At 49.1% G+C, this 27,998-nt stretch overlaps 1 long non-coding RNA gene across 2 annotated transcripts; it reads left to right on the top strand.

Moving 5' to 3' along the window:
• LOC135059640 (uncharacterized) lies at positions 1-26,855 on the top strand. Of its 2 annotated transcripts, none has more exons than XR_010246547.1 (3): positions 1-190; positions 3,570-3,810; positions 26,673-26,855. It is a non-coding gene; the product is annotated as an uncharacterized LOC135059640 (long non-coding RNA). The 2 variants fall into 2 exon arrangements; XR_010247062.1 differs by lacking the exon at positions 1-190 and adding an exon at positions 342-402.
• Positions 26,856-27,998: the final 1,143 nt, after the last annotated feature.

Below are 27,998 nucleotides of genomic sequence, written 5' to 3'. Positions count from 1 at the left end.
GTCTGCACCCAGGCCGCCAGTCCCCCGTGCTCAGAGGCAGCCAGCCAGCCAACCAGACAGACAGGCTGGCAGGCAGCACCACAGAAGCGGAGCTTGGGAGTAGAGCCTGCTGGTACTGGGCAGCAGATCGTGACTCCAATGCCTCCTCATCTCCCGAACAGAGACAGATCAGCCTCCGCCTCCAGCCCAGGTGCCCCTGCTGTATGCTAGTGTTTTGTGTTTTTGAAAGGGGCGTGGCCACGGAGGTCCGCGATTAGGCCCCGCCTCCGACTTTGCCTGGGGCCTCTGTGGTTGTTTGTGTGTGGCCCAGCCCTGCCTGCTACCGTAGCAGGCAGGGCTGGGCCACACACAAACAACCACAGAGGCCCCAAGTGCTACCTATGTGGGACCTGGAAGTATCGTGTGTGTGTGCATGTGTTGACTTTAGAGGACAGGCTGTGTGTGTGTGAGGACAGGCTGTGTGTGTGTAGTCAGTGACTGGGGGGGAAGGGGGTAACAGGCTGTGTGTGTGTGTGTGTGGTGACTGTAGGGGACAGGCTGTGTGTGTAGTGACTGGGGGGGGGTGACGGGCTGTGCGTGTGTGTGGTGACTGGGGTAACAGGTTATGTGTGTGGTGACTGTAAGGGACAGGCTGTGTGTGTGTGGTGACTGGGGGAGTAACAGGCTGTGTGTGTGTGTGGTGACTGTAAGGGACAGGCTGTGTGTGTGTGGTGACTGGGGGAGTAACAGGCTGTGTGTGTGTGGTGACTGTAAGGGACAGGCTATGTGTGTGTGTGTGTGTGGTGACTGGGGGAGTAACAGGCTGTGTGTGTGTGGTGACTGTAAGGGACAGGCTATGTGTGTGTGTGTGTGTGTGTGTGTGTGTGTGTGGTGACTGGGGGAGTAACAGGCTGTGTGTGTGGTGACTGTAAGGGACAGGCTATGTGTGTGGTGTGACTGGGGGGGTTGGGGGGGTAACAGGCTGTGTCTGTGTGGTGACTGAGGGGAAACAGGCTGTGTGTGTGTGTGTGTGTGTGTGTGTGTGTGTGTGGTGATTGGAGATGCCAGGCTGTGTGTGCGTGTATGTTTTTAATGGGAGGAACAGGCTGTGTGTGTGTGGTGACTGTAAGGGACAGGCTATGTGTGTGTGTGTGTGTGTGTGGTGACTGGGGGAGTAACAGGCTGTGTGTGTGGTGACTGTAAGGGACAGGCTATGTGTGTGTGTGTGGTGTGACTGGGGGGGTTGGGGGGGTAACAGGCTGTGTCTGTGTGGTGACTGAGGGGAAACAGGCTGTGTGTGTGTGTGTGTGTGTGTGTGTGGTGACTGGGGGAGTAACAGGCTGTGTGTGTGTGGTGACTGTAAGGGACAGGCTGTGTGTGTGTGGTGACTGGGGGAGTAACAGGCTGTGTGTGTGTGGTGACTGTAAGGGACAGGCTATGTGTGTGTGTGTGTGTGGTGTGACTGGGGGGGGTTGGGGGGGTAACAGGCTGTGTCTGTGTGGTGACTGAGGGGAAACAGGCTGTGTGTGTGTGTGTGTGTGTGTGTGTGTGTGTGTGTGTGGTGATTGGAGATGCCAGGCTGTGTGTGCGTGTATGTTTTTAATGGGAGGAACAGGCTGTGTGTGTGTGGTGACTGTAAGGGACAGGCTGTGTGTGTGTGGTGACTGGGGGAGTAACAGGCTGTGTGTGTGTGGTGACTGTAAGGGACAGGCTATGTGTGTGTGTGTGTGTGTGTGGTGACTGGGGGAGCAACAGGCTGTGTGTGTGTGGTGACTGTAAGGGACAGGCTATATGTGTGTGTGTGTGTGTGTGTGTGTGTGTGTGTGTGTGTGGTGACTGGGGGAGTAACAGGCTGTGTGTGTGTGGTGACTGTAAGGGACAGGCTGTGTGTGTGTGGTGACTGGGGGAGTAACAGGCTGTGTGTGTGTGGTGACTGTAAGGGACAGGCTGTGTGTGTGTGGTGACTGGGGGAGTAACAGGCTGTGTGTGTGTGGTGACTGTAAGGGACAGGCTATGTGTGTGTGTGTGTGTGTGTGTGTGTGTGTGTGTGTGGTGACTGGGGGAGCAACAGGCTGTGTGTGTGTGGTGACTGTAAGGGACAGGCTATGTGTGTGTGTGTGTGTGTGTGTGTGTGTGTGTGTGTGTGTGTGTGTGTGGTGACTGGGGGAGTAACAGGCTGTGTGTGTGTGGTGACTAAGGGACAGGCTGTGTGTGTGTGGTGACTGGGGGAGTAACAGGCTGTGTGTGTGTGGTGACTGTAAGGGACAGGCTGTGTGTGTGTGGTGACTGGGGGAGTAACAGGCTGTGTGTGTGTGGTGACTGTAAGGGACAGGCTATGTGTGTGTGTGTGTGGTGTGACTGGGGGGGTTGGGGGGGTAACAGGCTGTGTCTGTGTGGTGACTGAGGGGAAACAGGCTGTGTGTGTGTGTGTGTGTGTGTGTGTGGTGATTGGAGATGCCAGGCTGTGTGTGCGTGTATGTTTTTAATGGGAGGAACAGGCTGTGTGTGTGTGTGGTGACTGGGGTAACAGGTTATGTGTGTGGTGACTGTAAAGGACAGGCTGTGTGTGTGTGGTGACTGGGGGAGTAACAGGCTGTGTGTGTGGTGACTGTAAGGGACAGGCTATGTGTGTGTGTGTGTGTGTGTGTGTGTGTGTGTGTGTGTGGTGTGACTGGGGGGGTTGGGGGGGTAACAGGCTGTGTCTGTGTGGTGACTGAGGGGAAACAGGCTGTGTGTGTGTGTGTGTGTGTGTGTGTGGTGATTGGAGATGCCAGGCTGTGTGTGCGTGTATGTTTTTAATGGGAGGAACAGGCTGTGTGTGTGTGTGGTGACTGGGGGAGTAACAGGCTGTGTGTGTGGTGACTGGGGGAGTAACAGGCTGTGTGTGTGGTGACGGGGAGTAACAGGCTGTGTGTCTGGTGACTGGGGGAGTAACAGGCTGTGTGTGTGGTGACTGGGGGAGTAACAGGCTGTGTGTGTGGTGACTGGGGGAGTAACAGGCTGTGTGTCTGGTGACTGGGGGAGTAACAGGCTGTGTGTCTGGTGACTGGGGGAGTAACAGGCTGTGTGTCTGGTGACTGGGGGAGTAACAGGCTGTGTGTGTGGTGACTGTAAGGGACAGGCTGTGTGTGTGGTGACTGGGGGAGTAACAGGCTGTGTGTGTGGTGACTGTAAGGGACAGGCTGTGTGTGTGGTGACTGGGAGAGTAACAGGCTGTGTGTGTGTGGTGACTGCGGTAACAGGTTATGTGTGTGGTGACTGTAAGGGACAGGCTGTGTGTGTGTGTGTGTGTGGTGACTGGGGCAGTAACAGGCTGTGTGTGTGTGTGTGTGTGTGTGGTGACTGTAAGGGACAGGCTATGTGTGTGTACATGGTGACTGGGGGGGTAACAGGCTGTGTGTGTGTGTGTGGTGACTGAGGGGTAACAGGCTGTGTGTGTGTGTGTGTGTGTGTGTGTGTGTGTGTGTGTATAGTGATTGGAGACGCCAGGCTGTGTGTATGTTTTTAATGGGGGGAACAGGCTGTGTGTGTGTGGTGACTGGAGGCACACGGGAACGTCGTTTCTGCCACTTTTTTTTTTCTTTAAACAGGGACCTGCGGCAGTGTGGTGTAATGAAGGGGCATACTGCAGCACTGTCAGCGCAGTACTAGCAGGAGGAGGCGGTCCTGCCAATCCAGCCCCTCCTCTCACCTTTTCTTCCTCTCTCCACCGCTGTTGCCCAACGTCATGATCCCACAAAAACCAGAAGAGCGGACCTGCTGCTGCCGGCGCTGAAAGGAGGACCCGTTGCTACTGACACTGATGAGAAGGGGGACCCGCCGCTGCCCGAGGTACACAGTGCCGCTTGTACTTAAGGGGACGACGACACACAGTGACACATATCGGGGGTAGGGGGACAGAGCGAGGTACACAGTGCCACATGTATCCCCCCTCTCACTCTACCCTGACCCCCTCTCTCTCTCTGTCTCCTCCTTTCTCTCTAGTGGTCTCTCTCTCCCCTCAGCCCCCTCTCTCTCTCACCCCCACACTGTCTCCCCGCTCTTTCTCTTGCCCCCCTTTCCCTCTTTCAACCCTCTCTCTCACCCCCTCTCACTGAACCTTATCTCTCATTCTCCCTGTCTAACCTCTCTTTTTCTCTCTCTCTCCCTGCCTCTCTCTCTCTCTCTCTCTCAACTCTCTAACTCTGTCTCACTTCTCTTTCTTTATTTCTCTCTCTCGAACCCTTTCTCCCCTTCTCTCTCTCTTTCTTTTGCACTCTCTTCTTCATTCTCTTTCCCTCTATTATCTCCCTCACTCTCTCTCATCTCCCTCACTCTGCTCCCCCACTTTATCAACCCTCTCTTTCACTACCCCTCTCTGTTTCTTTTTTCTCTCTCTCCTTCTCTCATTCTCTCCCTCCTCATGCCTCTCTCTCTCTACTCTCACACTGCTTTCTCTTCCCTGCTGTCTATCTCACTCTCTTTCCCCCCTTTCTCTCTCTCCTCTCTCTTTCACTCTCACCCCCACTCTGTCTCACCTCTTTCTTTTTTGCCCCTCTCTCACACTCCCTGCCCACCGTATCTCTCTCTTAACCCTCTCACCCCCTTCTTTCTTTTTCTTTCTCTTTCTTTCTTTCTTTCTTTCTTTCTTTCTTTCTTTCTTTCTTTCTTTCTTTCTTTCTTTCTTTCTTTCTTTCTTTCTTTCTTTCTTTCTTTCTCTCTCTCTCTCTCTCTCTCTCTCTCTCTCTCTTTCTTTCTCTCTCTCTCTCTCTCTCTCTCTTTCTTTCTTTCTTTCTTTCTTTCTTTCTTTCTTTCTTCTCTCTTTCTCCCCTGTTCTCTCTCTCTCTCTTCCACCTGACGCCTTTCTCAGACCCCCGCCTGTCTCACCTCTTTCTTTCTTTCTTTCTTTCTTTCTTTCTTTCTTTCTTTCTTTCTTTCTTTCTTTCTTTCTTTCTTTCTTTCTTTCTTTCTTTCTTTCTTTCTTTCTTTCTTTCCTCTGTCTCCCCCGCCTATCTCCCCCAGCTCCCTCTCTCTCACCCCCTCTCACCTCTTTCTTCCTCCCCTTCTTTTGCTCTCTTTCATGCTTTCTCTTTCTCTCACGCCTTATCTCTCTCTGCCCTGCTCTCTCTTCCCCCACCCCCTCTCCCTCTTTCAACCCTTTCTCTCGTCCCGTCTCACCTTTTTCTCTCTTTCTTTCTCTCTCTCTTTCCCTGCTCCCCCTATCCCCTCTCTCTCAACCCTCTCTCACTCCCCCTCTTTCGATCTCTCACCTCCTCTCTCTCCCTCTTTCCTCTCTCTCACCCTGCTTTCTCTACTCTGCTGTCTGTCTCTCTCTCTCTCTTTCTTTCTACCTACCTACCCCCTCTCTTTCTTCCCCCCCCCACTCTCTTTCTCACTCTTTCACCCTGCTGTTTCTCTATCACTCTCTACCCCTTTCCGAGAGGTAATGGGTGTTGCTAGCTGCTGCTGTGATCTGTATTGCTGGGTGAAGGGTGCCAGGTCAGATGCAGAACTACCGTCGATGCACCAGCCAAAATCTTGCCTAGGGCATCAAACTGGTTAGTGCTGGCTCTGTTTGGGTGAGAGCAGCCGTCTTCGCTCTGCGGTAATGACACACTGACAGTAGTAGATATTGGTGCTTTTCCATCACCTGAACACACACACACATACATTTATACTGTCTAAGTCTACACCACACACACACTCTCACACTGTGTCTAAGGCTACACCACACACACTGTGTCTAAGACTACACCACACCAGGGTCATAACTACGTGTGTGCGAAGTGTGCTTTGCACATAGCACACTTTAGCTGAGGGTGCATAGTGCACATTGACCCCAATTGGCAGCCCTATTTGTGTTGCAGCGCTGTTTGCTGAAGACAGCGCTGCAGAGATCGTAGGTGGAAGAAGAAGTGGTGCCTGGACCGTGCGAAGGTCGTGCTCACCTCAAGAGGATCAGAGCATCCATGGAGCTACCGTCCCCAACTGCCACCCAAGCAGAAAGGAACCACCAGCAGTGGGAGTTTGGGAGCCAGTGAGTGGAGTCTGCACTTTCCAGAATACAGCCGGCGCATTGGAGTGGCAGCAGAGTTGAGGACCCTGGAGCTAACTGCATCTAAGCTGGAGAAGACCCCATATCTGCTTCCGGAGTGTCCTCGGGAGTGCCTGCGCGGGAGAAAGTCGTACAGGAGGAGACCACGGGAAGGATCAAGCCGCTCAGGAGCCGTGGCAGAGGGGTACAAAATGGTGGAGGAGTCCCCCTTTTTCTTGTGGCCATAGAAGACCTGGCAGTGGAGACCAAGGGCGTGCAGGCACCACAAAAGACAACCCCCACCGGCTTCAAGACCCGTGAGGACCCGCGGAAGAACCCCAACAGTGAGTACTCGGTCTGAAGAACCCCTTACAGAGGACCCTGTAGAGAGGGCAACAGGAGCACTCCGGTGGGAGTCGGAACCGGAGGAGTCGAGCCAGCTGCCAGATAGGAACTGCAAGGACCCTCTGCAAGCCAGGATCAACGCGGTGCAGTGTTATACATCCCGGGCCTGCTCAGGAATTCGGAGGTGGCAGAAGAGCCGCAATGCAGAGTGTCGAGAAACTTTGTTTTTTGTTTTCTGATGCCTTTCCACTGCATACTCTGTCCTGTAAGGCTAGGCCAACCCAGGGGATGGGGGGGGCGCCGATGCTGTTTCTTGCACACAGCGCTGAAATGTCTAGTTACGGCACTGCTCTGTGGACTCAGGGAGGGAGCATTGGCTCTCATTCCGAGTTGATCGCTCACTAGCTTTTTTTTGCAGCGCTGTGATCAGATAGTCGCCGCCTCTAGGGCAGTGTATTTTCGCTTTGCAAGTGTGCGAACGCTTGTGTAGCCGAGCGGGACGAAAAAGTTTTTTGCAGTTTCTGAGTAGCTCTGGACTTACTCAGCCCTTGCGATCACTTCAGCGTATCAGGTCCCGGAATTGACGTCAGACACCCGCCCTGCAAACGTCTGGACACGCCTGCGTTTTCCCTACCACTCCCAGAAAACGGTCAGTTGGCACCCATAAACGCCTTCTTCCTGTCAATCTCCTTGCAATCGGTTGTGTGAATGGATTTGTCGCTAGAAGCATTGCACAGCAACGATGCTGTTTGTACCCGTATGACACGCATGCGCATTGCGGTGCATACGCATGTGCAGTAGTAACTTGATCGCTGCACTGCGAAAAACAGCAGCGAGCGATCAACTCGGAATGAGGGCCATTGTGTTCAAGGGGCAGCGGGCACTGAGTCTTTGTAGAAATAAAAAACCTCCATTAGGAGCACATTGTTGGCACTCTTTCATTAAAAAAAATCATTTATGGCCCATATAGACGGGCCGATGCAGGAAGAGATGTGTGCTGAGGGTCACTGTACAAAGAAAACAACACCAAAAAAATTAAAATACTCATGTTGACCTTGTTCATGTCGACCTAAAGACCATGTCGACCTATTTCAGGTGTAGACCTAGTCACTGTCGAACAATAGTGGTCAACCTAATGACTGTCAACCTAGTAATACCCCTTTCACACCGCAAACCCGGGTCCGACCCGGTATTTTGAACCTGTGTCCGACCCAGGTTGGACACAGGTCAGACCCTTTCACACTACACTTTCAACCCGGGTTATTGCAGGGTTGGCTCCTTTTAACTCAACCTGGGTCAGCAAAACACCATGGATGTAATTTTAAATGGACTTTTTTTTGGCTCAGACAGATGAGGTGTCAGAGAGGGTGGGGACAGCTCACAGCATTGCAGTAATCATGGCTGACAGACTGTGTTTTAATTAGTGATGAGCGGGTTCGGTTCCTCGGAATCCGAACCCCCCCCCGAACTTCACCCATTTTACACAGTTCCGAGGCAGACTCGGATCCTCCCGCCTTGCTTGGTTAACCCGAACGCGCCCGAACGTCATCATCTCGCGGTCGGATTCTCGCGAGATTCGGATTCTATATAAAGCCGCGCGTTGCTGCCATTTTTCACTCGTGCATTGGAAATGATAGTGAGAGGACGTGGCTGGCGTCCTCTCAGTTTTATTTAGGTGGCTGCAAATATCTGTGCTCACTGCTTTAGTGTGGGGACTAGGGACCAGCAGTATTATATAGGAGGAGTACAGTGCAGAGTTTTGCTGACCAGTGACCACCAGTATTATACGTTCTCTGCCTGAAAAACGCTCCATATCTGTGCTGCATTGCAGGGACGTGCAGTCAGGGGAGGCAGTGCCACCCCTGTCATAATGATTAAAATAATAATAAGATATTTATAACACAGTCTGTTATAAATATCTTTCTCTAACGTCCTAAGTGGATGCTGGGGACTCCGTAAGGACCATGGGGAATAGCGGCTCCGCAGGAGACTGGGCACATCTAAAGAAAGCTTTAGGACTATCTGGTGTGCACTGGCTCCTCCCCCTATGACCCTCCTCCAAGCCTCAGTTAGATCTCTGTGCCCGAACGAGAAGGGTGCACACTAGGGGCTCTCCTGAGCTTCTTAGTGAAAGTTTTAGATTAGGTTTTTTATTTTCAGTGAGACCTGCTGGCAACAGGCTCACTGCATCGAGGGACTAAGGGGAGAAGAAGCGAACTCAGCTGCGTGCAGAGTGGATTGGGCTTCTTAGGCTACTGGACATTAGCTCCAGAGGGACGATCACAGGCCCAGCTTGGATGGGTCCCAGAGCCGCGCCGCCGGCCCCCTTACAGAGCCAGAAGGCAGAAGAGGTCCGGGAAAATCGGCGGCAGAAGACGTCCTGTCTTCAACAAGGTAGCGCACAGCACTGCAGCTGTGCGCCATTGCTCTCAGCACACTTCACACTTCGGTCACTGAGGGTGCAGGGCGCTGGGGGGGGGGCGCCCTGAGACGCAATAAAAACACCTTGGATGGCAAAAAAATGCATCACATATAGCTCCTGGGCTATATGGATGCATTTAACCCCTGCCAGAATCCATAAAAAAGCAGGAGAAAAGTCCGCGAAAAAGGGGCGGAGCCTATCCTCAGCACACTGGCGCCATTTTCCCTCACAGCTCCGTTGGAGGGAAGCTCCCCGTCTCTCCCCTGCAGTCACTACACTACAGAAAGGGTTAAAAAAAGAGAGGGGGGCACTAATTAGGCGCAGTATTAACTATACAGCAGCTATAAGGGGAAAAACACTTATATAAGGTTATCCCTGTATATATATATAGCGCTCTGGTGTGTGCTGGCAAACTCTCCCTCTGTCTCCCCAAAGGGCTAGTGGGGTCCTGTCCTCTATCAGAGCATTCCCTGTGTGTGTGCTGTATGTCGGTGCTTTTGTGTCGACATGTATGAGGAGAAAAATGATGTGGAGACGGAGCAGATTGCCTGTAATAGTGATGTCACCCCCTAGGGGGTCGACACCTGAGTGGATGAACTGTTGGAAGGAATTACGTGACAGTGTCAGCTCTGTATAAAAGACAGTGGTTGACATGAGACAGCCGGCTACTCAGCTTGTGCCTGTCCAGACGTCTCATAGGCCGTCAGGGGCTCTAAAGCGCCCGTTACCTCAGATGGCAGATATAGACGCCGACACGGATACTGACTCCAGTGTCGACGGTGAAGAGACGAATGTGACTTCCAGTAGGGCCACACGTTACATGATTGAGGCAATGAAAAATGTTTGACACATTTCTGATAATACGAGTACCACCAAAAAAGGGGTATTATGTTCGGTGAGGAAAAACTACCTGTAGTTTTCCTGAATCTGAGAAATTAAATGAGGTGTGTGATGATGCGTGGGTTTCCCCCGATAACAACGGATAATTTCTAAAATGTTATTGGCATTATATCCTTTCCCGCCAGAGGTTAGGGTGCTTTGGGAAACACCCCCTAGGGGGGATAAAGCGCTCACACGCTTGTAAGGGCTCTACCTTCGCCTGAGATGGCCGCCCTTAAGGATCCTGCTGATAGAAAGCAGGAGGGTATCCTAAAAGGTATTTACACACATACTGGTGTTCTACTGCGACCAGCAATCGCCTCAGCCTGGATGTGCAGTGCTGGGTTGGCGTGGTCTGATTCCCTGACTGAAAATATTGATACCCTAGATAGGGACAGTATATTTTTGCCTATAGAGCATTTAAAAGATGCATTTTTATATATGCGTGATGCACAGCGGAATATTTGCCGACTGGCATCAAGTCTAAGCGCGTTGTCCATTTCTACCAGTAGAGGGTTATGGACACGTCAGTGGTCAGGTGATGCGTATTCCAAACGGCATTTGGAAGTATTGCTTTATTAAGGGAGGAGTTATTTGGGGTCGGTCTTTCAGACCTGGTGGCCACGGCAACAGCTGGGAATTCCACGTTTGTACCCCAGGTCGCCTCTCAACATGAGAAGACGCCGTATTATCAGGCGCAGTCTTTTCGTGGACAAGCGGGCAAAAGGTTCCTCATTTCTGCCCCGTGACAGAGGGAGAGGAAAAAGGCTGCAGAAATCAGCCAGTTCCCAGGAACAGAAACCCTCTCCCGCCTCTGCCAAGCCCTCAGTATGACGCTGGGGCTTTACAAGCAGAATCAGGCATGGTGGGGGGCCCGTCTCAATGAATTTCAGCGCGCAGTGGGCTCACTCGCAAGTAGACCCATGGATCCTTCAGGTGATATCTCAGGGGTACAAATTAGAATTCGAGACGTCTCCCCCTCGCCGTTTCCTAAAGTCGGCTTTACCGATGTCTCCTTCTGACAGGGAGACAGTTTTGGAAGCCATTCACAAGCTGTATTCCCAGCAGGTGATAATCAAGATACCCCTCCTGCAACAGGGAACGGGGTATTATTCCACACTGTTGTGGTACCGAAGCCGGACGGCTCGGTGAGACCGATTCTAAATCTAAAATCTTTGAACACTTACGTACAGAGGTTCAAATTCAAGATTGAGTCACTCAGAGCAGTGATTGCGAACCTGGAAGAAGGGGACTACATGATGTCTCGGGACATCAAGGATGCTTACCTTCATGTCAAAATTTACCCTTCTCACCAAGGGTACCTCAGGTTTATGGTACAGAACTGTCACTATCAGTTCAGACGCTGCCGTATGGATGGTACACGGCACCCCGGGTCTTTACCAAGGTAATGGCCGAAATGATGATATTCCTTCGAAGGAAGTGAATTTTAGTTATCCCTTCCTTGGACAATTCCCTGATAAGGGTAAGATCCAGGGAACAGTTGGAGGTCGGTGTAGCACTATCTCAGGTAGTGTTGCGGCAGCACGATTGGATTCTCAATATTCCAAAATCGCACCTGGTTCCGACGACGTGTCTTCTGTTCCTAGGGATGATCCTGGACACAGTCCAGAAAAAGGTGTTTCTCCCGGAGGAGAAAGCCAGGGAGTTATCCGAGCTAGTCAGGAACCTCCTAAAACCGAGCCAAGTCTCAGTGCATCAATGCACAAGGGTTCTGGGTAAAATGGTGGCTTCCTACGAAGCAATCCCATTCGGCAGATTCCACGCAAGAACTTTCCAGTGGGACCTGCTGGACAAATGGTCCGGATCGCATCTTCAGATGCATCAGCGGATAACCCTGTCACCAAGGACAAGGGTGTCCCTCCTGTGGTGGTTGCAGAGTGCTCATCTTCTAGAGGGCCGCAGATTAGGCATTCAGGACTGGGTCCTGGTGACCACGGATGCCAGCCTGCGAGGCTGGGGAGCAGTCACACAGGGAAGGAATATCCAGGGCTTATGGTCAAGCCTGGAGACATCACTTCACATAAATATCCTGAAGCTAAGGGACATTTACAATGCTCTAAGCTTAGCAAGACCTCTGCTTCAAGGTCAGCCGGTGTTGATCCAGTCGGACAACATCACGGCAGTCACCCACGTAAACAGACAGGGTGGCACAAGAAGCAGGAGGGCAATGGCAGAAGCTGCAAGGATTCTTCGCTGGGCGGAAAATCATGTGATAGCACTGTCAGCAGTATTCATTCCGGGAGTGGACAACTGGGAAGCAGACTTCCTCAGCACGACCTCCACCCGGGAGAGTGGGGACTTCACCCAGAAGTCTTCCACATGATTAAAAACTCGACAGGTATTGCGCCAGGTCCAGGGACCCTCAGGCAATAAGCTGTAGACGCTCTGGTAACACCGTGGGTGTACCAGTCAGGGTATGTGTTCCCTCCTCTGCCTCTCATACCCAAGGTACTGAGATTGATAAGATGGAGAGGAGTAAGCACTATATTCGTGGTTCCGGATTGGCCAAGAAGGACTTGGTAACCGGAACTTCAAGAGATGCTCACGGAGGATCCGTGGCCTCTACCTCTAAGAAGGGACCTGCTCCAGCAAGGACCCTGTCTGTTCCAAGACTTACCGCGGCTGCGTTTGACGGCATGGCGGTTGAACGCCGGATCCTGAAGGAAAAAAGGCATTCCGGATGAAGTCATCCCTATCCTGATCAAAGCCAGGAAGGATGTAACCGCAAAAACATTATCACCGCAATTGGCGAAAATATGTTGCGTGGTGCGAGGCCAGTAAGGCCCGACGGAGGAAATTCAACTGGGTCGATTCCTACATTTCCTGCAAACAGGAGTGTCTATGGGCCTGAAATTGGGGTCCATTAAGGTTCAAATTTCGGCCCTGTCAATTTTCTTCCAAAAAGAACTAGCTTCAGTCCCTGAAGTTCAGACGTTTGTAAAAGGGGTACTGCATATACAGCCTCCTTTTGTGCCTCCAGTGGCACTTTGGGATCTCAATGTAGTTTTGGGTTCCAAAAGTCACATTGGTTTGAACCACTTAAATCTGTGGAGTTAAAATATCTCACATGGAAAGTGGTCATGCTGTTGGCCCTGGCCTGGGCCAGGCGCGTGTCAGAATTGGCGGCTTTATCCTGAAAAAGCCCTTATCTGATTTTCCATTCGGACAGGGCGGAATTGAGGACTCGTCCTCAGTTTCTCCCCAAGGTGGTTTCAGCGTCTCACCTGAACCAACCTATTGGTGGTGCCTGCGGCTACTAGGGACTTGGAGGCCTCCAAGTTGCTAGACGTTGTCAGTGCCCTGAAAATATATGTTTCCAGGACGGCTGGAGTCAGGAAATCTGACTCGCTGTTTATCCTGTGTGCACCCAACAAGCTGGGTGCTCCTGCTTCTAAGCAGACGATTGCTCGTTAGATTTGTAGTACAATTCAGCTTGCACATTCTGTGGCAGGCCTGCCACAGCCAAAAATCTGTAAATGCCCACTCCACAAGGCAGGTGGGCTCATCTTGGGCGGCTGCCCGAGGGGTCTCGGCTTTACAACTTTGCCGAGCAGCTACTTGGTCAGGAGCAAATACGTTTGTAAAATTCTACAAAATTGATATCCTGGCTGAGGAGGACCTGGAGTTCTCTCATTTGGTGCTGCAGAGTCATCCGCACTCTCCCGCCCGTTTGGGAGCTTTGGTATAATCCCCATGGTCCTTACGGAGTCCCCAGCATCCACTTAGGATGTTAGAGAAAATAAGAATTTACTTACCGATAATTCTATTTCTCATAGTCCGTAGTGGATGCTGGGCGCCCATCCCAAGTGCGGATTGTCTGCAATACTTGTACATAGTTATTGTTACAAAAATCGGGTTATTATTGTTGTGAGCCATCTTTCAGAGGCTCCTCTGTTATCATGCTGTTAACTGGGTTCAGATCACAGGTTATACGGTGTGATTGGTGTGGCTGGTATGAGTCTTACCCGGGATTCAAAATCCTTCCTTATTGTGTACGCTCGTCCGGGCACAGTATCCTAACTGAGGCTTGGAGGAGGGTCATAGGGGGAGGAGCCAGTGCACACCAGATAGTCCTAAAGCTTTCTTTAGATGTGCCCAGTCTCCTGCGGAGCCGCTATTCCCCATGGTCCTTACGGAGTCCCCAGCATCCACTACGGACTATGAGAAATAGAATTATCGGTAAGTAAATTCTTATTTTTTTTATTATTTTAATAATTCTCCCCCCCCCCCCCTGTGGCTGCTTGTGAGGGACAGCTGGGAGGCAGCGGGAGAGATGCCTCCCGCTTCTAACACTAAAAGTCCGGGCAGCGGGGGGCGGGCAGGGGGCGGGGCGCAGCAATGGGCTGTGAAAGCCCATTGAAAATGAATGGCGAAGCGGCACCTATACTGGTGCCGCAATGACAGGGGCGTGCATTCAGCCCCGATGAATGCACGCCCCTGTCAGTGCACCAGATGTGATTGGCCCAGCCGATCCAGTGCTGGATCCGCTGTCCAATCACTAGCGATCCCCCTTCCTGGCTGCAGCAGGCGCCGTGGGCTGTGTGGGCGCCCGCTGCAGCCGGCGCCGCTGACTGACACCAGACGTCATAATTGACCCCTGGTGTCTGAGCGGCGCTACTATGGGAGAGACATCATGAGTCATGACGTCTCTCCCATAGTACAGCAGGGACGAGCCGGCGGACGGAGACGGAGGACAGCGCTGCAGGAGCGGTAAGTATGTGTGTGTGGTTTTTTTTTTTTATGTGTTTGTGTTGGGGGCAGAGCAACAGGAGCACAACAACAAGGGGCACAGCAACTGGGGGACACAACTATAAGGGGCACAGCAACGGGCACAACTATAAGGGGCACAGCAAAAGGGGCACAGCAACAGGGGCACAACTATAAGGGGCACAGCAACTGGGGGGCACAACAACAAGGGGCACAGCAACAGGGGCACAACTATAAGGGGCACAGCAACTGGGGGGCACAACAACAAGGGGCACAGCAACAGGGGCACAACTATAAGGGGCACAGCAAAAGGCACAACTACAAGGGGCACAGCAACTGGGGGGCACAACTAAAAGGGGCACAGCAATGGGGGCACAGCAACTGGGGGGCACAGCAACTGGGGGGCACAACTACAAGGGGCACAGCAACTGGGGGTCACAACTACAAGGGGCACAGCAACTGGGGGCACAATTACAGGGGTCACAGCTACTGGGGTCATAGCTACAGGGTGCACAGCGACTGGGGGCAAAGCGACTGGGGGCACAGCGACTGGGGGCACAGCGACAGGGGGCACAGCTAGGGGGCACAGCTATTGGGGGCAAAGCTACAAGGGGCACAGCGACTGGGGTCACAGCTACTGGGGGCAAAGCTACAGGGTGCACAGCGACTGGGGTCACAGCTACTGGGGGCACAGCAACAGGGGGCACAACTACTCGGGGCACAGCTAGGGGGCACAGCTATTGGGGGCAAAGCTACAAGGGGCACAGCGACTGGGATCACAACTACAGGGGCCACAGTGACTGGGGGCACAACTACTCAGGGCACTGCTACAAGGGGCACAGCTACAATGGGCACAGCTACAGGGGTCACAACTACTGGGGGCACAGCCACAAGGGGCAAATCTACAGGGGGCACAGCTACAAGGGGCACAGCGACTGGGGGCACAACTACAGGGGTCGCAACTACTCGGGGCACTGCTACTGGGGGCACTGCTACAGGGGGCAAAGCTACTAGGGGTATAGCTACTGGGCTCACAACTATTGGGGGAGCCTCCTCCATCATCCCAGCTAGCAGCAGCACTCTCCCCTGTCTGTGCTAACGTCTTCCCGCATCAGCGAGTGCATAATATTCATTCATCTCTCTCTCTCTCTCTCTCTCTCTCTCTCTCTCTCTCTCTCTCTCTCTCTCTCTCTCTCTCTCTCTCTCTCTCTCTCCTCCTGTGGATTACTTTGTTTGTAAGTATAATTTTCATTTTTACAGGTACCCCTATTGGATTCTACTGGACAAGTGGACGTGACCGGCGTGGGATGTAGGTAAGTAATCTCTCTCTCATTTTTACAGGAACCACCTATTGGATTCTACATGGACAAGTGGACGTGACCGGCGTGGGATGTAGGTAAGTAATCTCTCTCTCATTTTTACAGGAACAACCTATTGGATTCTACATGGACAAGTGGACGTGACCGGCGTGGGATGTAGGTAAGTGTGTTTTAATAAATTTTTACTTTCACGGCGTGTGTGTTGTGTTTTTATTTGGGTATTTTTGTTGTTGTAGAACTACAGGTACCAGCGGGCCCGTTATTTCCCCGCATGCTGGTACTTGAGGTTCTCCAAGTACCAGCAAGCAGAGGAGGCTTGCTGGGCCTTGTAGTTCCACAACAAAAAACAATATTCTTTTTTATACACACTTATGGCTATCAGCCCGGCACCCACCGCCCAGGGGTGATGGGGACAGCCTCGGGCTTCACCCCTGGCCCTTGGGTGCCTTGAGGGGGGGGACCTCTTGATTTAAGGGGTCCCCACTCCTCCAGGGAACCCCGGCCATGGTGACTAGTTGGGGGGGGGGGGGTAATGCCACGGCCGCAGGGACCTACATAAATGTGTCCCCCGGCTGTGGCATTATGTCCCTGGCTAGTGGAGCCCGGTGCTGGTTTTATAAATACGGGGGACCCCTACATCTTTTGTCCCCTGTATTTTTGGAACCAGGACCGGTCTAAGAGTCCGGTGTTGGTTGTCTAAATACGGGGAACCCCTGTCCAATTTTTTCCCAGTATTTAAACAACCAGGACCGGCTCAAAGAGCTTGAGGCTGGTTATACTTAGGAAGGGGAACTCACGCATTTTTCTTTTTTTACATTTTTTAACCCATTCAGACCCTTCTCCATTAAGTTAATGAAAGCCCTGGACAACAAAATTGCATTCATGTCCTCCTCCCACTCCCTTCCCAAACACTAATTTTTATTTTTTTTCTATAAAAATGTACAATATATCACAAGTATGATGAGCAGGCAGGCAGCGGGCATTGGCGGCATCGGATTGAGATGCAAATTAGTGGCGGAGGGCTGGGTCAGTTGATGTGGGCAAGTTTGTAAGCCATTGGCGGTGGCAGCAGGCATCGGCTCAGAGGCAGTAGCGGGCATTGGCTCAGCGGTGGTAGGGGTCATCGGCAGGATTCGGCGGACATTATGGCTGTAGTGCCTCACCAGCCTCTGACCTCACCGCACGCCACTGCTGCATTGTAGTGTATAGTAGGAGTACAGTGCATAATTTTGCTGACCACCAGTATATAATATATAGCAGTACGGTACAGAAGGCCACTGCTCTACCTACCTCTGTGTCGTCAAGTATACTATCCATCCATACCTGTGGTGCATTTCAGTTTTGCACAGTTTGCTGACCACCAGTATATAATATATAGCAGTACGGTACAGTAGGCCACTGCTCTACCTACCTCTGTGTCGTCAAGTATACTATCCATCCATACCTGTGGTGCATTTAAGTTTTGCACAGTTTGCTGACCACCAGTATATAATATATAGCAGTACGGTACAGTAGGCCACTGCTCTACCCACCTCTGTGTCATCAAGTATACTATCCATCCATACCTGTGGTGCATTTCAGTTTTTGTGTGCTGTTTGGGGACTATTTTTTTAATCTGCCATCCTTTCTGACACTGCAGTGCCACTCCTAGATGGGCCAGGTGTTTGTGTCGGCCACTTGGGTCACTTAGCTTAGTCATCCAGCGACCTCGGTGCAAATTTTAGGACTAAAAATAATATTGTGAGGTGTGAGGTGTTCAGAATAGACTGAAAATGAGTGGAAATTATGGTTATTGAGGTTAATAATACTATGGGATCAAAATGACCCCCAAATTCTATGATTAAAGCTGTTTTTGAGGGTTTTTTGTAAAAAAAAAAACCCGAATCCAAAACACACCCGAATCTGACAAAAAATTTTCATGGAGGTTTTGCCAAAACGCGTCCGAATCCAAGACACGGCCGCGGAACCGAATCCAAAACCAAAACACAAAACCCGAAAAATGTCCGGTGCACATCACTAGTATTTATACACAATTGCATCTTTAACTGTTCCTGTAACTTACCTCCCAACTGTCCCGATTTTCGCGGGATAGTCCCATTTTTTGGGGGACTGTCCCGGTGTCCCACCCTCGGGCGGCAGTGTCCCGTAGTGGGTGGGGGGTAGTTGGAAGGCTCCTGTCACTGCTGCTCTGCTTGGCAGAGCACCGGTGAATAGACGCTGTGCGCATGCACAGGTGACAGAGGGAGAAGGGGCATGCCAGCAGCTCAGGGAGCACTGGGCATGCCCCATCAGTCATGGTACAAGGGGGCTCTACTCGCGATTGAGGCTCTGCCACGAGGCCACGCCCCTTTCATATAGGGTGCATTTAGCGCACACCAAGGTCTCTCTTTGTACTTTTTTTTTTTTTTTAAACTCTTTATTTATAATAGGAGAAACAATCAGGTGCACAAAATACGTTTAGATGTACAAATACAGAAAGTTCTCCTAAACATTTTTTCAAGAATAAATTTAACAGTCAAGAAACGGGAGAGTCCCACTAGGGGGGACGACAGACGGGGGGTAAGAAAACAAAGGGGAGCAGAGGAGAAGGAAGAGGAGGAAATAGGGAGGGGAGAAGAAGAAAATGGCAGATATAGATGAGCCAAACCAGGCCGAACCATGCCATGGGTAGAAGGTTATACCAAACATAACAGTATGCAGTGTATAAATATTGCAGTATACAAAAAGATAAGTGAATAGATTGCGACTGATTAATCTAGAAGCTGCTAGGAAAAGTAGATGGGCATCCGGAGGGAGGATCCAGGTATAGTGTTGCGAGTAGCTCCAGAAGGTCTGAACATAGGGGCAGCCAGAGTATCAAGTAGAGGGAGACATCTTAAGCAACCAGGAACTCCAAACGAGTTCAAATTTGTGTGGACAGCCATGCAGATAATAAGTGATCCTTTCCATATTAGCAACAAACCACACGGAATTATTTAGTGCGGAGACATTGGGGGCAGCGGGGGTCTTCCAATTCTTGGCTATCAAGTATTTAGCTGCCACCACTATATGGGAGAACAATTTATTTAGAAGCGGGTCAAGATCCGGATAAGGACGTGCCAACAAAAATACCTAAGGGTCCAACGCGAGGGGAAGGCCAGAGAGGGATTTCAATAAGTCAAGCACCTTATTCCAGAAGTGAGCTATACGGGGACAGGTCCACCAGATATGGAGGAGAGTTCCCCGATGTCCACATCCTCGCCAGCAAACCGGGGTGGCAGAAGGGAACATCCTAGACAGCTTATCCGTAGTGTAATACCACAGGTAATACAGTTTATAGGATGTTTCCTTGTGTCGAGTTGAGATTAAGCTTTTAGCAATGCCCTCCCGAACTTCCTCCCAGCAGGTATTATCTGGTGGGGGACCCAAGTCCCTCTCCCACTCCCGCTCATGGCGAGTCTGCGGACCCGAGGAGGCCCCAACTAACATTGAGTATATTAGTGAAATTAGTCCTCTACATATGGGTCTTTTGGAGCATAAAGATTCAAAAAGGGTAAGATCCCGCTGAACGTCAGGTTGAGGTAAGGAGAATAGGAAATGTCGGATCTGGAAATATTCAAAGAAGAGAGGGGAGAGAGTGGATAACTGGTAGGTGATATCTTCCAACGTCATCCAATGATCTCGGAGATAGAGGTCATGCACCACATGAACTCCTGCGCTATACCAGGGAGTGAAACGAAGGGTCGAAACCCCAGCGGGGAATGCAGGGTTATCCCAGAGAGGGGTGAGAGGTGAGCAGGGGGAGGACAGTTTATATTTTGTGCGGGAGTTGTGCTCTCTTTGAACTTTTAATAAGTTGGGAGTTATCCACTGCAGTAAGCTGCCTAGCAATCTTTGCCTCACCCCTAATTCTTAATAGCTCTAATGCTCTCTGTTCTCTCCTATGTAGCAGGGCTCAGGCAGCTGACATCATCAAGGCACACAAAGAACAACCAGTCAGCACTTTTACATGAATGCAGGGTTGAATAACCCGGGTTGGACACTTTAGAGTGCACATTGACCCGGGTCCAACCCGTGTATAACACTGCTTTTATACCGGGCTGAAATGCAGGGTTACTCGACCCGGGATATTCAAAAGTGGTGCTTTTAGACTGCACCTCGACCCGGATCAAGCCAGCTCAACTTGGCAATATTCCGGGATATATTTGTGGTGTGAAAGGGGTATTACTGTCGATCCTCTATGATCCACACCGGTGTGTTCATGGCCAGGCAGTGGCACTCTGTAGGTACCGTGCCAAAATATAAGTGCAGTGAGTCGATTGAGATCACAATCAGTCTATAGAAAAGCAGGAGCAGCAGCCAAATACTAGTGCTGTGGTTGCTTCCAGGAAAAAAAAAAAACCTTTTCTCAAAAGACCCACTGATGATGAGGATGAGTCCACTCAGTGCACCAGAGTGACAAACATTCTGACACCTGGTCAGGTCTCAGAGAATTGCCCATCATTAGTGACACCTCTACCGTGACTCAATCTGATACGGTAACCATCCATAGAATAGTGGAGGATTATTCTAATGACAATGGACAAATGAGCATGTCAGACAGTACCTTTGAATTTTGGGGTAATAAAATACAAATTGGAACCCTTTGTAGGAACTGGCAATGCTTTACTTAAGCTGCCTACTTTCCAGTTTGTACTCTGAAAGAGTTTTCAGCACAGCTGGAAACCTTGTGAGTGTCATAGGAGGCACATTCCTCAAAATGTGGAAGATGATGTTCATGAAAATGGACCAATTCCCCCCCCCCCCCCACCCTCCGAAAAACATGAGGAACATCTTTCCTGTCAATTATGTCAAAGTACAGTACAGAGACTTCTGTAATGGTAGATTCCCGTGTGGATGAGTTAATTTTATGTGGTGATGATGATGATGTTAACACTAATGAGGGACAGGATGATAATGACAACATTTTCCCAGTGTAGATAAGAGATCATTTAACAAATGACACTGTTAGCTGCTTTATGCCCATTGGCAGCTTTTTTGTGTTGGCTCAAGCCAACCAACAACATAAGCCACAAAATACTGTGCATGTTCTTTTTAATATCGAACATAAGGGTGGGTGGAAGGGCCCAAGGACAAATCCATCTTGCACCACTTTTCTGCCACTGCTGTGTGGCAATGTCTTATAGATGTGTTATAAACTGCTGTGTGTTTGTGCTGCTGCTCTGTTGCTTAGTAACCAGCTAGCTCTCTGCAGCCTTTGGCCAATACTGATGAAAACAGTATTGTGAGCTGTGAGGTGGTCGAAATTGAGGTTAATAATACAGTAGGAACAAAAATATGCGTAAATTACATGATTTCAGCTATTTTTTTATTTTTTATATAGATCCAAAACTAAAACATGTGAGGGTGGTTTTGCAAACTAATGGGCCCTACACACTGGCCGACATGACTGCACGATATGAACGATCTCGTTCATTAATGAACGAGATAACGTTCATATTGTGCAGTGTGGAGTCACCAGTGATGAACGATGCGCGGCCCCGCGCTCATTCTTCGCTGGTGCCATGTCGGCTGTGCATGCAAGCCAATATGGACGAGATCGTCCATATTTGCCTGCACGTCTACGGAGCCGGGTGACGGGAGTGAAGAAACTTCACTCCCCCCGTCACTGCCCCCCCCGCCGCCAGGTCGCCCGTCGGCCGTATCGGCTGTCGGGCACCTCGGCGGCACATCGCGAGATGTGTAGGGCCTATTAGAACCAAATCCAAAATATATATCTAAATATTATTTATTAGTTATTTGTTCTAATTGTCTAATACTTAATTGAAACATTTATTAATGTGATATACTTTGGGTAATTGTGAGTTGAAATAAAGTTTAGCCCCTAAGATATATGGGAAATAGGTCAGGTGGAACGCACAGCAGACCCGCTGTGGAACGCAAACATCCGGGGAACCCGAAACCGGAAGTACAGATTTGAAAGATTGCGGTTATTATTGGGCTATGGGATACAATCCCTATCTCAAATATGTAACCACTACAATTTCCGTGGTCCTTATTATGTATTAAGCAGCGCTAATTGTAGCGCTGATGCACTATAAAGCCCTTTTCTTCCAGCTTTCGTAAACCGGAAACCGGAAGTGTAATATGGGGATTGTTTGTCCCTATTAAGGTAGAATGCATTGAGTTAGAAGCCTTCTGATCTCTCTCCACTACTTATTATCCCTTTCTATCACTGGAAACCGGAAATGTGGCAAGTGGAACACCAGTCGCCCTTCCCAACAACTGGAAACCTTAAGTGCGGCAGTTGGAACGCACATGCCAATGAGGTGGAACGCACATGCCAATGAGGTGGAACGCATATAGAACCAAACACCTTCCACCATCGTTTAATGTTTGTCCATTGCCCGATACCAATATGGATATAGAAATAGAGTATATACCTTCCATAGAACTGCAAGGTTTTAAGTTTAAATGCATAGTAATCGAGATAGGGATTATTATTCATCAATTAGTGACAGTAAGTGATGTAAACACACAGGGGGGTATATATATCGGTTTAGTCAGGACTGCTATCTACTGCCTTGAGGAGCACCTGACATGAGCAATTGACTTATGTACTTGTGAAAAGTGAGTATATCACTACCATGGTCACTCATAATGTTTGATATGTTTTTATATTCACACTCAGGACACTATGGATTTTGTAACCATGGGGGTCATTCTGAGTTGATCGTTAGCTGCCGTTGTTCGCTGCGTATCGATCAGTGAAATAATGGCTAATCTGCGCACTCCTGCAAAGCGAAAATAAACTCCCCCATGGGCAGCAACTATGCGTTTGCATGGCTGCTAAAAACTGCTAGCGAGCGATCAACTCGGAATGACCCCTAATGTCAGTTATTGAAATTTGGTTAATGCTGAGGCATAACTATGGGAATTTATTTATGGATTGTAAACAGTGGCGGTTCTTGCCACGGGCAAGCGGTACTTTTGCCCGGGGGGGGCGCCATCCGGATGGCGCCGCACCAGGGCAAGATCCGCCACTGTGCCCCCCGCAGTGCCCTGCTTCCCCCCCCCGCTTTGAAGGGAACCAGACGCGTAGCGTCTAGTTTCCCTTCATTGAGAAGACCTTAGTTGTGCGGTGCGCGATGACGTCATTGCGCACCGCACAGCAAAGGTCCTCTCCATGAAGGGAAACTAGATGCTACGGTCTAGTTTCCCTTCATGTAGAGGACCTTTGCTGTGCGATGCGCGATGACGTCATCGCGCACCGCACAGCATAGTGGCACAGACACTAGGGGTCATAATTGACCTCTAGTGTCTATGCTGTTCTATGGGAGAGACGTAATAACGTCTCTCCCATAGATCGAAGAGAAGAGAGGAGAGGAGAAGAGCGGCGCCGCCGGCGGAGGGGTCTGCAGCGGTCTGGATCAGGAACGGGGATGGTAAGTATACTTTTTTTTTATTTCATTTTTTCTTTCAGCGTCGTGACCACGCCCCCATTTGAAGCCACGCCCCTATATTTTGCCCGGGGCGCCACAAAGCTAAGAACCGGCCCTGATTGTAAAGTGATGAGTTATTATGTTATATGGAGCACAAAAGTTCAATTTGGGAAATATACAGTATGTACTATATATGTACAGTATCTATTAGAGATGAGCGGGTTCGGTTCTCAGAGAACCGAACCCTACCGGACTTCACTCTCCAAACCCGGTTTTCCCGCCTGACTCGGAAACCAGAATGAGGCAAAATGTCATCTTCCCGCTGTCGGATTCTCACGTGGTTTGGATTCCATATAAGGAGCCGCACTTCCAGAGCCGGCGCTATTCACTCAGCAAGGGTATACAACGCAGGGAGGCGCTGAGCTGAAGAGGCGCAGCGCTCCCCCTGCTCTGCTACCCTGCGGCTGTCGCTGCGCCTTTCAGACTGGTAGCAGCGCTGGCAGCGGGTAGAGCAGCTCTCTCCCCGTCCTACTCCCCAAAGAGACTGTATGCAGTGTGCAGACTCAGCCCACACATGGCTCCGCTACCATCGCTGACATCCAGTGCTCCGATTTGGGTTGGGGGTGTGGCCTAACCGCGGAAGGTGTGGCCACGCCCCCTTATGGAAAAGGAAGAAAAAAATATCTGTACTGCCTGATCCCTGAGCCCCGAGCACTCAGCCAGGGTCAATTCAATGGGGAAGCGTGATCAGTGTGATCACCCCCCCCCCTTCCTTCCCACATGTACAGGAACAGGCAGAGGATCAGCATTAGCAGCAGCCTCTCTGCCTAACTGTAGCATGTGTTGTGCTCCCAGGATGAGAGCCTTATGCTGCTGTCCAGTAAAGAGGGATGCTGGTGGGAGTGCGGCAGACCAGGGTCCCTGCTGGGCCACTCCATTAGTCCCAGGCCTGGGTAATTATTACCCACTCCCACCCCCCCCTCGGCATCACTGCCGACATCCTACAGCTGCTGCTGGAGTAACGGGGCCTGCGAGAAACCGGAGGTGGAGAAGGAAGAGGAGGAGCAGCACCCGAGCCAGGACCTCCTGCAGTTACTGGGGGCACACTGTGGAGGGAATGAGGGCTGTACCTGGCATAGGGGATTAGTCAAAGATGAATGCAGATGACTGTATATGCAGCCAGATCTGCGTTCACCTCTGCACATGCTGAGGGCCACCCAGCACAAGGCAGCATGTGTGGCGCCACATCCCGATGCTTCCGCAATTTGATCTAAGGTTCACCCCTGGCAGTGCAGCCTGGTCAGCAGCCATTTTTTTTCGGAGGGCTGTGTGTGATGTCCTGGCCCGCCCCCTTTTTTTCTGCGCCACCCCGCAACACCTTAACTTTGCTATGCTGTCGCCTGTCAATCACATTGTGGTCGCATCCATCGGGGTAGCGACCGCAATGTGTGTGGCCTCATGCCCACTGCGCATGCAGAGTTTGCTGCCACTGGCAAACTGCGCTGAGGGCCGCTATTGCAATGGAGTCTCAATGACCTTCATATTGGGCTGTACCTGGCATAATGTGTATAATGGGTTCTACTCTGATGTAACGTGTATAAGCGGTTCTCCTGTATGGTGTAATGTGTATAAGCAGCTCTCCTGTATGGCATAACGTGTATAAGCGGCTCTCTTGTGTGGTGTAATGTGCATACGGGTAGTACTGTGCAGTGTAATGTGACTGTGGCGTAATGTGTATAAGGAGTACTACTGTGCGGTGTAATGTGAATAACGGACATTACTGTGCGGTGTAATGTGACTAACGGACACTACTGTGCGGTGTAATGTGACTAACGGACACTACTGTGCAGTGTAATGTGACTGTGGCGTAATGTGTATAAGGAGTACTACTGTGCGGTGTAATGTGACTAACGGACACTACTGTGCTGTGTAATGTGAGTAATGGACACTACTGTGTGGTTTAATGTGAATAACGGACACTACTGTGTGGTGTAAAGTGACTAACGGACACTGCTGTGTGGTGTAATGTGAATGATGGACGATACTGTGTGGTGTAATGTGAATGATGGACGCTACTGTGCAGTGTAATGTGAATGACGGACGCTACTGTGTGGTGTAATGTGACTGACGGACACTACTGTGCAGTGTAATGTGAATGACGGACACTACTGTGCAGTGTAATGTGACTAACGGACACTACTGTGTGGTGTAATGTGAATAACGGACACTACTTTGCAGTGTAATGTAAATAACGCACACTACTGTGCGGTGTAATGTGAATAACAGACACTACTGTGCAGTGTAATGTGACTAGTGGAAAATGCTGTGCAGTGTAATGTGAATAACGGACACTACAGTGCAGTGTATTGTGACTAGTGGACAATGCTGTGCGGTGTAATGTGAATAACGGACACTACTGTGCGGTGTAATGTGAATAACGGACACTACTGTGTGGTGTAATGTGAATAATGGACACTACTTTGCAGTGTAATGTGACTAACGGACACTACTGTGCGGTGTAATGTGACTGACAAACACTACTGTGCGGTGTAATGTGAATAACGGACACTACTGTGCAGTGTATTGTGACTAGTGGACAATGCTGTGCGGTGTAATGTGAATAACGGACACTACTGTGCGGTGTAATGTGAATAACGGACACTACTGTGCAGTGTAATGTGACTAGTAGAAAATGCTGTCCAGTGTAATGTGAATAACGGACACTACTGTGCAGTGTAATGTGACTAGTGGAAAATGCTGTGCAGTGTAATGTGAATAACGGACACTACTGTGCAGTGTAATGTGACTAGTGGACAATGCTGTGCGGTGTAATGTGAATAACAGACACTACTGTGTGGCATTATGTGAACTGGTACTACTCTGTGGCACTGTATTTTTGGCTACTACTGTGTATAGGCACCATCCATTTACTAGATTGAAATTCATTGATGTCTCTCTGCACCACTCAGATCGTAAACCCCTGATGAAGTCCTTTGGACAAAACGCATTGGGTTATTGTCAACATTATTGATAACTTCAGAGAAGAATCTGTGTCAGAATTTGTAATCACTTCGATTGAAAAATACCAATATAAATGATTTCATGAACGAAGAAATTTATTTGTAATTTCTTCAAGGATGATATGAAACAATGTGATTATATTAATTTTTGTCATTACAATGTTACTTTGCAAATGTTTGAGGTACAAATAGCACAAATGGGCTGCCAGGGGGTATCAAGGTAGAAAATGATAAAGGACCACTGTGATAGGGTAACACTGTTATACCAGCAGGGCTACTTACTATAACCCTGATATTCAATCGTAAAAGAATAATAATGAATATATTGATTTTGGTAATAAACCAGTGTTGGCAAATGTGTGTTTCACAGGCAACATAAGGTTAAATGTGTTTTAGAAACATGCACATTTTGAAACTCTAATTACTACAGACAGGAGCAGATAGAAGGCAACTGTGATTTGTTTTACAAAGAAGGGCAATGTAACAATGACTGTTCTTATTTCCCTCGTTTCCATGTTCTTGTAATTTATTTTATTTTGTTTATAGTACAACCCGTTCTCCTGTGCCTCCACAATACTGAAGGGTATGTCATTCCGCCTTACAGATCCACCCTGCGGTACTGAACAAGGGATTTGTGTACGCACAAACTGCTTAATGCAGCTGACTCCATCATTCATTTATTATTTTTGATACAATTAATAAAATCTATTGAGGAATGCTGCACACTTTTTTTTTTTTTTTAGCTGTTTTTTTTACAATACCAAAACTGTTCTCTTTTATAAAATGTTTCACATACAGTATATATCGAACATGGTTTTAATTTAATTTTAATTTTTGCAAATTTCCAACTTTAATATACTGTACAGTACAGTAGCTTAATTGCTTAAAATATATGTTTTTAATTTATTTTTATCCATCCAAGTATAACGAGCTGTTGAATTAATTATAATAATTAATTAATTATAATTAATTATAGAGGATTATTCTGTTTCCTGGCAGCCAAAACCTCTGAATTTAGCTTTAAAATTAATCAGATTACACAAAATAAAAATGTCCTCTTCAGTCTTGGAAGACTCACAGTTCTAATTCATTATAAAGGAAAACGAATATTTACTTAGATTTATTTTTTTAAATAATATCAATCTACAGTATCTATATATGTATATGTACGAATGTATGTACATACGTACGTACATACGCTTGTATGTATGTATATATATATATATATATATATATATATCCCTGAATGTTGTCAGTGACAGGCCTCCATTCTATCTATCTATCTATCTATCTATCTATCTATCTATCTATCTATCTATCTATCTATCTATCTATCTATCTATCTATCATCACTGACAACATTAAGGGACATTTTGCTTGGTGTAGGGGAATTATATGGATATGTCATGATTTATCAGTATGTTTGGTTACAAGAGGCGGCATTGTATCCTGCGGATATTTTGTATTATTTACTAATGCGCTGTATGGTAGAATATACAAGTATATTTTAGGGCTCATGTGGACCCTTTCGAGTGCAGAATTTGTTATTTTCAGTCATGTTTCGGACCATGAATTATTGATGCTTTAAGTTCTGTGGAATAGACTTAGAAGTGTTCCTCAACTGTTCCCAGATGCTATTGGAAGAGAAGGATAAAAGTAAAGTTCAGATCTTTTGCCCATACTATGTTTTGTTTCACTTTTTTTTTTAAAGTACTTTCTGATTTTTTTCTACTTATTAGAAAATTCAGTAGCAGTTCATTTATCCATGTTGTATGTTCAAACAGATATAAAGGGTTAAAATACATAGCCTCTGAGTTGTCGGAGGACTTTGTGCGAGTGTGCCCATTTTTTTTAAAGCAGCGATCATATACA

Source organism: Pseudophryne corroboree, chromosome 1 (assembly GCF_028390025.1).
Source record: "Pseudophryne corroboree isolate aPseCor3 chromosome 1, aPseCor3.hap2, whole genome shotgun sequence".
Lineage (NCBI taxonomy): Eukaryota > Metazoa > Chordata > Amphibia > Anura > Myobatrachidae > Pseudophryne > Pseudophryne corroboree.
This window is presented reverse-complemented; position numbering and strand designations above follow the sequence as displayed.